The 14,495-nt window shown below is 34.1% G+C and overlaps 1 protein-coding gene across 1 annotated transcript in view; it reads left to right on the top strand.

Moving 5' to 3' along the window:
- Positions 1–629: 629 nt before the first annotated feature.
- Positions 630–14,495, top strand: part of LOC120776357 (protein encore) — a 60,831-nt gene continuing 46,965 nt past the window's right edge. Inside the window, exons 1-3 of the mRNA XM_040106922.1 lie at positions 630–1,276; positions 6,859–7,292; positions 7,374–7,551. The gene's annotated coding sequence lies outside the window, so the exon portion shown is untranslated. The remainder of the gene's footprint in view (positions 1,277–6,858; positions 7,293–7,373; positions 7,552–14,495) is intronic.

Below are 14,495 nucleotides of genomic sequence, written 5' to 3'. Positions count from 1 at the left end.
ATTCTTTTCAATTTCTGAACCGCACCTGCGCTAATATAAGAACAACGAGAAAATGCCACTAGAGGTCGCTCGAGTACTTTAGACAAGTTCGGAACTACTTAACACAGCACATCCACTGTATTAACAGCGCCATCTGCCGACCGATAGCCGCTGACAGTGAGCCCAGAGAACGTCAAATATATGTAAATATGTATGTATTTGACATTCTCCGTTTGCTGTCGAAATTCTCCCTTTCGTACCAGAGAATGTATATTTATGTATTCCTAAAAATACACAAAATGATAATCATATCAATTAATATGATTGCATGTGAACGTATAAAATTATATGCAAAAGGCCAACATACTTCTGTAATAGCAATGTATATTTCTGAGCGTAATTTTCATTGAATGCTCAGCTCTATTCACGCGCCACTGTTAAAATTTCTCCTTCTGAGCCAGCTGTGGTGAAATTCACTCATCGCATTTTGTTAGCTTTTGACAGTGCACACGCTTGTCCGTTGTTGGGCCTTCTCTATAAATATACGTTCTCTGTTCTCCGTTTGCTGTCGAAATTCTCCCTTTCGTACTTTTGCACTTCTCCTTCATTCTTTGTGTAGATTTTGTTCCATTCTAGTTTTGCAGTGCAAAATCACTTTTCGGTTCTTGCGGAGCTAATAGTGAAAATAGCGTAATTTTTGTGCTAATTTGTAAAAATAAATACAAAGAAACATTGCAAAGTTGCGAAAACTTTGTCCAACCTCTAAGAAAAGAAATACCGGTGTAAACGGCAAATGTTCTGAAGTTTCTCCATTTTACGTCGAAAATATGCAAACTACAAAAGGTTGTGAAAAGATTTCCTAAAACAACAGCAGCAACGAAAAGCTTAACGAAAAAAGATGAGTGTAGTGCATTGGGCAGCAGTGTATAGTGAAATATTTGGCAGCAAAGTTGCATTAAGTGCTTAAATGAATAGAAACGATATGTTGAAGTGAAATAAAAATTGTTGCAAATTGTGAAATTGGTTGCGGAAAATATGTCCAAATATCTATTAAGCCACCGACTTCACGGCTTATTTTGAGCAAAATTTGTATCTAGTTAGAACAGTGAAAGAAATATCAAAAGTTGAGCGATAGACAATGGTAAAGCAACGACGCTGGCAGTGCAGTAGCGTCGAGTAGGCAAAGACGTGAAGGAGGAACTGTGGCAGCGCGGTGAAGCAGCTGATTTTCGTTGTTGTTCCGGTGGTGGCGGCTGCGCCAACTGCGACAGCACTTACAATTTACAAAAACAAAAAAGTGAGTTTGGTGAAAAACACAAAACAAAAATATAAAAGAAAACATTTATTTACTATTCCATCAAATGTTGTTGGGAAATCGTTTCTTATCACAATTTATCAAAAATATGTTCGTAAATATTGTGGCGCAACATTATCAAACATTGGTAGCGGGAAAGCATTTATGACTGCACCTACACCTATTTAAAGCAATGCCTTGATATTAAATAATTTGTTTGTTTGCTTTTCTTTGCTAGTGTTTTCGTTGTTTTTCTAAAGCTTTGAGTAGCATTTGTATTGAAAATGAGTAAAACAAAAAAAATATGTGGTTAATACAGTGATGTACGGTATTAAAGCATAGTTGTGCGAAAAGTGTTGTATATTGGGCACAATTCCGATTTCTTTGGCGCCTCAATTTGAAGGTACCGTTGGAAAGAGGAAGTCCTCCTGATTAAAAAATATATAGGGTCATAGGTACCGCAAACGCTTAGTTTACGAGATATTCGGCCTTAAAGTTCAAAAATTCCCAAAAATTGGAACATTTCAACAAGCTATTTTACCACATTAAACACACTTTACTCACATTTTTCATTTCAAATTAATTAAATTAAACTATAAACTTTAAAATAAATCCACATTTTACACTTTTAACAGTCATTTTACCGAAGAAATCTTTATTTTAAAAATTACATTTTACACTCGTAGTGAACATCATGTGAGTGCTAAAAATTACGACGGAATGGAGCGCTGCCATGTGATAATAAGGAAATTCGCTGAAATGCCTTTTTTCCCCAAAAATTCCTCTACCCATTCATGTGGATATGTTCTTTATTTAATTTAATAAACAAATAAGTAATATTATATAATATTATATATATTGTCACCTAATATACAAAAAAACGTATTATCAAAAATAAATGGAAAGCGCTGACAGATATAATAACCAAAATTTAACCATTTTATAACGAAACCTCAAATTATGTTTCAATATCAGTGCAAGATAACCAAAAAATATAACCACTTTATAACGAAACTAAATATATTTTTTTTTATTTTATCGCAGATAGGAGTACTAAGCGAAAGTACTTCAGTCACACAAATCACATATTACACATATGTATACATATGAAGAGAATTTTTTGTATAGTTAATAATGAAAAAAGAATCACGCGAAAAAGCACACAAAGAAAAATTGTTAAAAATCCTACATATTTGCTGTTTAAGATGTGGCAAGGCTTGTTTTCCTCATAATTGTAAACAATCTAACCTTTTCAACGATGAGTGTGCTAAGTGATTTTTAAATTAATAAATTTAGGTAAAATATACCAAAATTAAAGTGAAATGTGAACTTATTTCAATGTTTAGAGTGTATATTTAAAATATACGGAGTGAAAAAGTGAAAAAAATTAGTGAGACATAGAGAAATGCCATGTGTTATTAGTGCAAATTTTTGAACTTTTAATCGTGAATATTATAAAAACTAAAAGTTATTTTTATATTATTTTTGGATATTTCTTCTCTGGAGAAGCTCCCCTATCCGCACATACCCCATTTATACGGAAATTCGGTTTTTTACCCCTCCGCCAAAGTAATCGAAATCGTGCCGTATATTGTCCCGAAATACTGCTCAAAACATACACTGACGAAAAAAATAGTGTAGATAATAAATTTACTAAATGGCTTATTAGTTGTTATAGTAGAAAAAGATTTGGTTTAAATATTCATACACACAAAAAATTACAAATTGCATGAAAAAGTAAATGAAAATATAACAAAAATACATTTCAGGGGTGAGATATAGAATAGCATCTCCCGATTTCGGGTTAAAAGGGGTACGCACGAATAGCGGAGATCAAGGCGAAAAAAACTGAAGACGTCTCGGTATCGGTCCGATCAGGGTTATTTTTAGAGGCACGAGAAAATGTGCGAGTACAACTAATAGTGTGTTTTTGTTTCCTGCCACTGGGATATTATTTGTTTTCTGTATTTCTTTGGTTCCTTTTAAAAATTTATAGACAAGGTAACACTGGTTATTTGTTAGAATATAAATCTTTTGCTAGTGTGTGAACCAAAAAAATTCAACAAAAGGTAAATATTGAATAAAAGATGATTTTACACTATGTAATATAATATAAATAGATAGAAACGAATTAGTGAAGTTTTAGTGATTATAAAAGTTAATAATATAAGTGTAAAATTCATTAAAAACCACTCACCTTAATTAGTTAAATTTTTTAACTTTAAATGCAAATATCTCAAATACCGTATGTCAGTGGCAACCATAAAGATGTACATATCGTCACCTAAAATGCAAAATAACGTAACAACATTTTCGAAAATTAACAGTGGCGTGAATGAAACACGAAATAAAATGGAACAAGAGTTAAAAAAAATTTTAATATTGGTTAAAACTGATTTATATTTAAGCAGAGAACCTGAAAATGTTGGACATACATATGTAATTTGAGGTAGTGAATCGTAATAACTAAGATACTCAATTTCGAATTTTTTGATGATACATTATTTTGCATTTTAGGTGACGATATGTACATATATGTATATATATTTTTTTTTAATCTGGGGAATCTTCTCTATCCTTACATACCCCTTTTAACCCCGAAACTGGGAAACTGATTTTTTCAAATTCAGTAATACAAAACAATCGTTTATAATTGTAAATTTCAAAGTTGTAATTATTTGCACGCTACTGTATACCTAAAGTTAGTCATAATTTTAAATGTGAGATCATTTGATGATCCCAGGCAAACTTCTGTCGTACTCCTTGTTAGCCACATGCATAAAATAGAATAAAAATTAAAATGAAGTAAAATATGCCCACAATCGCCACATGCTCTCTTGTAATAATGTTAAAAAACCAAACTTTTCATTTAACACTACTTTTCGTTATAATAAATAAATACAACTAATAATCAAAGGACTAGTCAAAATTTGGGTTTTTAAGTATTTTTTTCCGAAAAATGTCGTATATTGTGAAGACATTAACTCTTAAGAATAATTTAAAAAATCGAAGTTATTCTCAAAATTCTTGTAATCCTACGAGACATTTTTTTGAAATTCATAAGTGGACAATGAGTGCAAAAATGTTCGCCAAAAATTTTAATAAGAAATCAAAACTTTACAAATAACATGCACCGAATCTTTTCCTAATCAGACAAGCCCAAGTTAAATTTATTTTGCACAAAGCAAAATCTATAAAATTTGTGCAACACCCATTGAGCACTAAACATTTGAAAAAAAAAAACGTGTTACACGTTTCATGACTTAGCTTTTTATATAATTTAGCTTCATGACATTTGAAGTAGGCAGAAGATAAAGAGATGGCATAAACAGGTAAATATTTTCCAACGTTTCAAAAAAATCTGCGGAGAAGTAGTTCAGAGTTAACGCAGTTAAGTTCTGGCACTAACCAGCATCGTGTGTTGACCTCAACCCCAGAGAAAAGCTCTAAATTGACTTTAAAATTGGGTCAATAATTATAACTTCAACAAAAATTACCCAAACTAATTATGAAATAATTTTTAAAATATGAACGGCCCGTTAACTTTCAGTCAATGTTAAATACTTACAAATATCAAAAAGTGAAATTCAATATTAAAGAGATGGCATTTATTATTATTACTATATGTTTACAAGTGTTTCACTTGTCCACAACCCCGTTTTCATTATTGGTGTTAAATCAAGATATCGGAAACGAAGCACAAAAAGTACGAGTGTATTCAGGTGTGTATGTACTATATTAGCCACTTGCTAGACGCATTTTCACGCCTCACAATTAATGCCGTTCAAAGTAATTAAAAGTACCTACCATATACTACAATACCGTTACACATGCACCCATATATCGGCATGTCCCAGCGTATACATTTCCAACCTTTATCGCATCAGGCGTTAAATACCGATAGTTTTATATTTGCGTAGACAATATGCAAAGTGAATCCTTCGTGGAAGAGGCAAGGACTAGTATACGTCTTCCGCCATCACTGGTTAGACCTTGCCACTTGAATGATTACGAGTAAATGCAGTAAACTGTACGAATTCATGGTGAGGGAAATACTGGTTGGTGTTGGTGCCGTTTGTCAATGCCATTGTTGGGTACAAACTGATAGGAAGTTAGCTTGGCTACCCAGTTAGCGCTGAGAGTATGAAGAAATATAAAAATTGTATGTCTATAGCTGTCTTCGATTCGCCATTCTCTGTTTCATCCTTGCTTCTAAAGCTTTACTTGTAAAAGCAAAAGCACTGCTAACGAATTGAATTCTATACAAAAGAGTATGAAGTTAAATTGCTTAACCGTTATCATCAATGCTACCAAATTTAGTTTTTCATCTTCTACTTCATTATATAAAAAAAGTTCAAAATGCTTTAACGTCAAACCACGATCAGCAACCGTAGTCAATATTTTTTGTTAAATATTTTATGTAAAATTTTAACCTTAAATAAGTATGATGACAAAAATTTATTGATGTCGGAGGAGATCTCGAACAAAATACCACTTTGGCTACTGATAAGTTTATCGAATTTCGAAAAATATCAGAACAATATCAGACAAAATAGTTAGCAACTCAAGGTAATCAATAACAAATCGTCAAGCACGTTTATCGAATTCCAAAAAATATCAAAGTATCGGTAAATAAAAAAATAATCAAAAACATTCCTGGAATTTCCGAAAATACCAGGAGTAAAAAAAATTAACGATAATCAAACGCATTTGTATAATTTCCAAATATACCAGAAATATATAGCAACCGGCTATAAAAGTTATCGATAAAACAATAATGTATAATAAATAAAGAATATTCAAACACATTCCTAAAATTTTCCAAAGCTCTAGAAGTAATCAATGGATAACAAATACAAAAACCGACCCATTAAATTTCGAAAGAGGTGAATAATCTGCCAGTAATTTTATCGATAAATAAATCTACCGACTTTCGAAAAATTCCATAAGCAGTGAATAACCATCTTTAAAATTATTGATACAAAATGTATAGCACTTCGTGGGAAGCGGCTAATAAGCCGTTACTACAGCTACAATCGATCATACATATGTATATCCTTACTGAATGACTTTTCTACTTAATATTTCATGTTTCTTGGTACTTGCTTCTGAATCACTTAAAGGCAAAAGCATTTATTGAAGAGCGCGTTGGGTAACTGCATTTGCATATTTGCTCTTTATATGCATTTCAAAGCCAGGCTATATGTATGTTTCTACGTATAAAATACCGAGTGAGTACCATAAGTGAGCGAGCGAGCGGATGGATGATTGCGCGTCGACCTTCAGCGGCGCTGCACGCGCCTTGTCAATGCACCCATTAATGGCTAAACACATCGCAGGCTAAAAGGCAATAATATTACTACACGACACACATAAATATGCAAATAAAAGCAATGCAAAGCAGAAATGTTAGCAGCGCTGCAATAACGAGCAAAGACAACGAGCTTAGTGTCCATTTCACAGTGACTCGCTTTATATGATGCAGCCAGCTAATGCAATACTAAAAACAACATTTCTAAATGCCATGAATTGGAAAAGCCATTAAAAGGCACTAAAATATATATTATTTATTTTTTTCGTTACAGAGTGCAAGCTAAAAAGCTAAATTGCATCTAGTCAAAGTCGGGAGTAGAGTATAAGTGTTAAACTGAAACGTCTACGAAAGAAACGCAAGGGAAGAGAGTGAATGCAAGAAAATTAATTGCATATGTATGTGCATTTGTATATATGTATGTGTAAATATACATACATATATCTTTAAAGTTAGCGCCAAACACTAAATAATGACTTTACAAGCGTTTTCCTCTTCGCACGCCAATTTGTCACCTTCGCCTTGCGTGCATTCTTTGCTCCAAACTTCGCGTATTACGCCAGAAAAGAGGATTACGACAATGCTATCATTTGCACCAATGCCTTGTGCTTCTCGCCTGCAACGCCGGGGTTCGCGTGCTGCCGAAAAGTAAGACATTAAGGGAGGCGACGCATTGGCGCGAGGCTTGGAAACATCCGCATAGCTCAGGTGAGTAGAGCAAACGTTGACAGAACCTTTTTAATTCAAATATAAATTTATATATTTTGGCGCCTTCTGCTCTATTTTCAGCTGAACTCGCTGCGAATTCTTCCATTTCACGTACTTAAGCGTGTTTATAGCGCAATATTAATGCGCTGTTTGTGAATTACTATTGGTAGTGTTTCATGCTTGAAACCAAACATAATTATTAGTGAAAAATATTCGAAATCAAGTAAGCAACTATCGTCTTCAAGCGGCCATAATATTGGTAAGTCGATAATATATTTTTACTGTTATAATTAAATTCAAGCAAAATAGAGTATTCAAGATGTTTCGGAACTTACTTTAGTTGTGCGAGGATCAATTGGGATTACAAAGCATTATTTTTTTATAACAGTGGTTGGCATGAGAGGATCTGTCACTGTGTTGGTGAGCACGAAAACAAAGTAGCCCAGTGAGAAATTGAAATGAAAATTAAGCATCTAATCTAAATAATTAATAGTATAATGAAAATTAACAAAATGTCTTTTAAGGATATATTCCCTATTATATTTAAAAGACTTGGAACATAAAAGCCATTGCATGGCACCAAAGGCATTTAGAATCATAAAATATTTCTTGCAGGGCATATTTGGTTTTGCGCTATAGTCTTGCGTGATGTTAATTCGTTGCTGGCTCGACAACGACTGAACGATAGAGCGAAAGCGTACGTGTGAAGTTAGTTTGCACAATTGTGCTAAGAAATGCCGACCACTGTTTTATAACAACTTTCAGTTCTAAAACATAATATAATCCGGCCGATGAAAATGTCACATTCTTATGCATTTTTTCAACGTGAATCCTTGACAGCACAGAAAACTATTTATTTGTTTTATAAAATTTGCCTTTAGTCTCATTATAATCCTAAAAGTCCGCTCGGCTGACTGTCAATTGTACTTATATTAAATTATTTAGGGGAGCGGCCATGTCCACTTTTAAACAATTTTTAGTCCCAAGTGTTCCTTGCTACTGTGGTCTCCAGCACCAAATTACAGTTTTGTATCTTAATCGCCAACCTCCCTTAGGTGTCAAGGAATATGTGTACGTAGTATCATCCAATTTTTCTTAAGTTATCGCTTGCACGGACAGACGGACGGAAGAACAGTGACCCGGATTTCAACTCGTCTCGTGTACCTAACCATTTATATATGGTCCACCAACAAGAACGATGTGACGACGTGTTTGTCGACGAAGCCATGAAGCCCGAAATGGGCCCTATCGTTTGCGCGAAGAGCTATTTTAGTAACCAAGAGAGAACTTGAATTTGCGTAATAATCTTATACAACTTTCAAGCCTTTTACCAAAGTGAAACGTAACATATTGAAATAGCAAACCTTACTAAGCACACTGACAAAATTTTACTCAAATCCGTAAACAAGGCCGGCTCAAGCTGTCAAAATCATATCACTCCTATTCATAAAGTAAAATTTTTTTGGTCAAAAACCACTTCTGTTTCAATTTTTAAAATTTTACACTTTTTTTGGAATTATTTTAGTTTAACTAGAAGATAAATTATTAAAAAATATGAATCTCTTTGAATTTTTTGTTTCCGATAGAAATTGCGACCTGCATCCTGCCCGCCGTCCGACAAAAGCACTTGCGAGAGGCATCGGGCAATTGCTTCCCAAAGGCAGAATATCAAAGATTTCGTATCCAAAAAATGTTTGAATGATGTTTAAATATATAACTATAAACCTTAGAAATTTCGCTTTAATCACTTATTTCTTTCCCTTCCAAAAAAATCTTCAAAAAAATCTATTTTTTGAGGCCTCTCCCTTAAATAAAGTAACAAAAAACATTTGGAAAAAAGTGCAGATTTATTTAGTTTAAAAAGCAGAAACAGTTAATGTACAAGTCTACAAAGCGTTCTACAAACAAATATATTTCTTTACACATTATTGACTTATATATTAAACATTCTTGCCTTATAACCACACTTCCTAAATATTTTTGGTTTAGATGAAATTGTTATTATTATATGCCGACCCAATTTTTTTTTCTTTTGTTTTGAATGCCAATTTTCAATTTAATATTTTTTGTAAATTTTTCTTTAATGTAAAATTTTTGATAATTTATTGTTATTTTTCGTTGATTTTTATAAATTTTGTAATTTTTATTTATTTGAATTTTGTTTAATTTTTTCATAAAAATTTTATGTTTTATAATTTTTTGTGGTTTCAATCTTGTTCGTAGATTTTTATAATTTTTGATTAATTTTCGTTGTAAACAATAACTTTAGCACTTTCACACTAACAATCCACGCCCATAGATTAATATCACACCGTGACTCAGTTCATTTGCAATAGCGCACATCCTTTCTTTTCGGTTGTTTTGGATGCCGAAATTCATCCGCATAAGTCGTGTCATCCGAGCGATACAATTTGGCTTGATTTCGTATTTGTCTTAACCAATGGCGCAAGCCGAAGTTGGTCTCATTACCATAACTTTGCAGCAAATTCTCTTTCGGCAGCACCTTCACCGGCCGATCTGTGATCATGGACCAATTGTCTTGCGGCGGCTGCAGTCTGTACTTGATATCATTCAGCGTGGTGTAATTGGACAAATATTTTTCCGAGTCCATTATCAACACACTACTATCCTTGCCTTTGTGCACATTAATCTTATAGCGCGCCCTTTGCTGCTCAAAAGTGGGTGCGTCTGGGCGAGATATTTCTTTTGGATGAGCGTAGTGTACCTGATAACTGGACTGATCGGTCGATCTCGGTTCTGTGGGGTTGGGTGAAGTGTTGATTGGATTATATTTCTTTACTTCGTTGTTTATGCGGTCATTGTACCAATTGCCGATTAGTGTGCAGGAACTATAGGGTTTATTGGGTTTGATAAAGGATAACCTGGAAGCAGCATCCACCGGTGGTATTGCCGAACATATTACGCCAACCATTTTGCTCGTTTGTTCTTGCTATTGTTTTGCCAAATAGTAGTCTTTAAATCAATTCCGCGAGAAATTAAAAAAAAAATGAAAATGAAGACAAATTATTTTTTCGAACGAATTCCAAAATTGATTTTCAGAAACTGAAAAATTATAGCAAGAAAGGCGGAAATAGTATGTCAAACATAATTTGATAGACTCGCAAATCGAGTATGTTGTAATAGAGCATGTTAAGTAAGAAGTTTGAGTAGTTTAATGAGAAAAAATATTATCTTTTAAATCAAATATTTGTAAACTGGGTAGCTAGAGAGCCCAGTCGATGGAGGAAGAAAATTTACAAAATATGGTGTACTAATTCTCGTACCAAAATCAGGGGAGTTCATAGAGGGCGGTTTAAGGGTTTCAAACATCCTTCGACATTGTAAAGAATAAATGTTAAGTATTCTAGGTGCTCAAGTAAAACTTCTAGCGATTTCCGATTCTGCTCGAGGTTATTAGATGGTAAAGAACCAAAAACACTCATTGAGACCCTAAATATTTGTGACCAAATTTCGACTTAACAGTGCTTTAATATCTACAGATCGCAGCAACTCTACTTCTCCCAGGGAAAGATCGTTTTCGACTCTTCGTAGACTGAAATTTAAACAGAAAACCCCTCTGAAATTTTTTCCTGCGTACACCGCGAAGCAAAAGTCAGCAGAAGGTGTATATTATGTATGTATGTCTGAAAACCCCTTACAGATATAGAAGGTCTGTCGCAAAAAAAACAGGACTGTTAAAAAACAACAAAAAATTAGTATTTTTCAAAAGTAATATTGTTTATTCAAAGTAGTTTCCTTGTGCTTCGATACAGCGTTTAGCCCGGCTCTTGAGAATATCGGTCGTTGCCTTTTGGATAGCTTAAATGTCCTGAAACCATTTCCTTTCATGGGCAAATGAAGTAAAAATCACAGGGTGCCAGATCAGGTGAGTAGGGTGAGTGATTAATGGTTAATATGGAGTTTTTTGTCAAAAAATCAGTGACAAGCGTCGACCGATGACACGGCGCATTATCGTGCAACAGGCGAAAGGACCCTGCCTCACGGTATTGTGGTCGAGCACGACGAATGCGTGACAAAAGACGCTTCATAACGCCAAAGTAAAACACAGCATTAATCGTTTGGCCAGGTGGGACGAACTTTCGGCTCATCCTTAATAAATTCCTGCACTTTTTCAATATTGTTTTGGGTAATCACTGATTTTGGCTGGCCCGACTTCTGATCGTCACAGAGGTCCTCACGACCTTCTTGGAATCGCTTAAACCACTCGTGCACATTACTACGGGATAGGCACTGATCACCATAAACTTTTTTCATCATTTGAAATGTTTCAGTAAATGTTTTCCCAAGTTTAAAACAAAATTTAATATTTGCTCTTTGTTCAAAATGCATTTTACGACCGGTGACCAAAAGCTGCTGTCACTTTTTGACCGATAACATTGATTATAGTTATCCATTTGTCTTAAAATTTTTACGAAATGTCAACAAGAGATCAAACTTTTTATTTCATATACCCACCAATAGGTGGCGCCACCAGAAACAGTTATATTTAAAACGTTCTGTTTCTTTTGCGACAGATCTTGTATATCAGCTGCGAAATAACTTCTTATGAAGATGATCTGCTTGTCGCTTGTTATTTAGCGTTTTCAATTACTTTTATCGAAAAATATTTCATACATTCAATTTGTTGCAACCCTGTTGAAGCCAATGAACTGCCGATAAATATACCACACACATTTGTATAGAACACACGTACACACACGAAGAATGATATGAATATGTTGATGAACGCCGTCAAAATAAAACACATAAAAATCAAAATATTTAACGCCATCCCACGATATCGCATTTTATTAGCTCCATATTCTTCGAGTTATTCGTACCTCAAATGTTCGTGCAGACGAAAAATTTACAAACATCTATTTAGTCTTAATCATAACAAATGAGCACAGCAAAATAAAAAAATCGAATGATCGTTGAGTTGATCGTGATCAGTGTGATCGCGTGAGTCTTAATAGATTATATGCCTCTGAAGCTTCCAGGGTAGAAAAATTAAAATTGGAATAATGGAAATATAATACATGTTAATATACTATGGTGGCTCCCAAAATAGTTGGAGGACTAAGGCAAAAAATTGCAGTATACAGTAGCGACAAGATAAAGAATTTGGATTCGAAATATTTAAAGAGAATGTAATTTTACTTCATAGAAAACAGTAAAAAACTAAAAGACTTCCGTTGAACCGGAGTTAAAATTCTCTAGCATAAAGAGTATTAAAATATCTTTATCATGAATTTGATCGGTCAGTTGTATGGCAGCTATATGCTATAATTATCCGATCTGAAGAATTTTTTCGGAGACTGTAGCACTGCCTTGGACAGTAATCTGAGGCAAGCTTCTTGAAGATATCGTGTCATATAAAAAAGTTTTTCGTACAAAGGCTTGGCAGCTATATCCTATAGTGCCAATATTGGTGGTGTCGAAAAATGTGACACTTCTGGAGCAAAAAAACTGAGGAACTTGTTCTCTGAACACAAAAATACAGATAGCTAGTATAAATCCGAAATATTGTCCCGTTCTTCTTTATTAGATTTCTTAATCAATAGCTCTGCTCCTCTATAAGACCTCATGCGACAATGTTGAGTAAATGTCTACTTGTAATGTTCATCATACGCACCTGTGCCCTTAGTAGTGAGTAAGTTTTGAAACATCTTCTTTTCTAGGCAATTAACTAAGCCAAATAAATATTTGCTGCCATTCTATGATTCATAATTTGTTTAGTATGAATTTATGCACACAACCGTGTATAATTAATGGTATGGGGCAGAAAGTGAGACACTCGTTTGGCCATCACTGTGTCTGGTGTTAGTAGCGTGACCATTTGATGACATTCTCTTACTAGGCACCAACCGTACGCTTTGATTAGCTGTCACGCTCACCTGTGTCGCAAATCCATCTCGTGGCGACGCTTTCGCTGACTAAGTAACCTGGCAATTTCGATGATCTTTATCGTATGTGAATATATGTATATGTGGGTTTACTAATGAATGTATTCGCAAAGGTTGCCTTGAGGGAACATCGCTCAAATCTCTCTATTATTTTGATTGATTCGATTCAATTTATTTCCCCTGATTGTTTTCCTCATTTACGCAACAATTTCGCATTATTAGTACATTCTTCACCCATTTTCATTTGGCTATTGTCCTAACGCCGTTTTGTGTGTTCACATTTTGAGTGGCTATTTTTACGCTAACCTGCTTCCAATTTCACTATATGAGATATTCACTTTTCGCTTGAGCTTAGGTGCTACTCGCTTGCGAACTTGCATCCCCGTGAGGAAATCAAGCACATCGCTGGTTTTGAAGACTCTGAAAATAGTTCTTTTGACATCCTTGTCTTTTCTGGAGAATAATAAAATTCTGGAGAGGTTTTAATCTATGTAGTAATAATATATTTTTTAATTCTTAACTAAACCTCAGCAATCTTTTATGAAAGGAAAAAGGATCGACATACGAAATATAACGGAAGTTCTGAAGCAGATTACCGCATTCCAACGACTTATTGAGTTTACGATTCGTTAAATATTAGCTGTTTGGTAATTGATACGGTATATGTAAAGTGTTTTTCAATAAGAGCGCTACAAAAGTTTGGACTTCTACATGCGTGCCCGTGGTGGTCATGCAAAAGAAATTGAGTTCCATACATAATGGCCTCGAATGTACTTTCACAGGAAAAAAACGAATTTCATTGATATCCTAAACCGTTTTTGTTTTATTAAAAAAAACGTTTGTAGTACTCTTATTGAAAAACCCGCTTTTAAGGTTGAGGCCACTGACTCCGCATTTCGGTAGGAAATTTTAATAATTTCGACTCGTTGTTGGATTGTATATCATTCCATGATGAAATGGCAAACCTTACTGAAGAGAAATGTCGAAAAAGCGAGAAAAAATATGGGGTCGTTTGCTTTCCCTATCAAAAAAAAGTTGTAAGTATCCCTAAAAAAGTTGAATATATCCATAAATTGGATTTTAGAGTAAAACGTATTGATCTTGGTCAGTCAAATAAATAAACTGCAACGTAAATGGGTTATGCGGCAAAATTTCGTCATGATCGCATTTTTTGTCCTCGATGTAATACTTCGAAAAATTAAATGTAAAAAGTTCGTTAGAAATATTTATTGAGGAATATTATCATATGGGTCTCGTCGAATGAAAAAATGTTCTATACAAGCAGATCGATCTCTCA

The sequence above is a fragment of the Bactrocera tryoni genome, chromosome 5, assembly GCF_016617805.1.
Source record: "Bactrocera tryoni isolate S06 chromosome 5, CSIRO_BtryS06_freeze2, whole genome shotgun sequence".
Taxonomy (NCBI): Eukaryota; Metazoa; Arthropoda; class Insecta; order Diptera; family Tephritidae; genus Bactrocera; species Bactrocera tryoni.
This window is presented reverse-complemented; position numbering and strand designations above follow the sequence as displayed.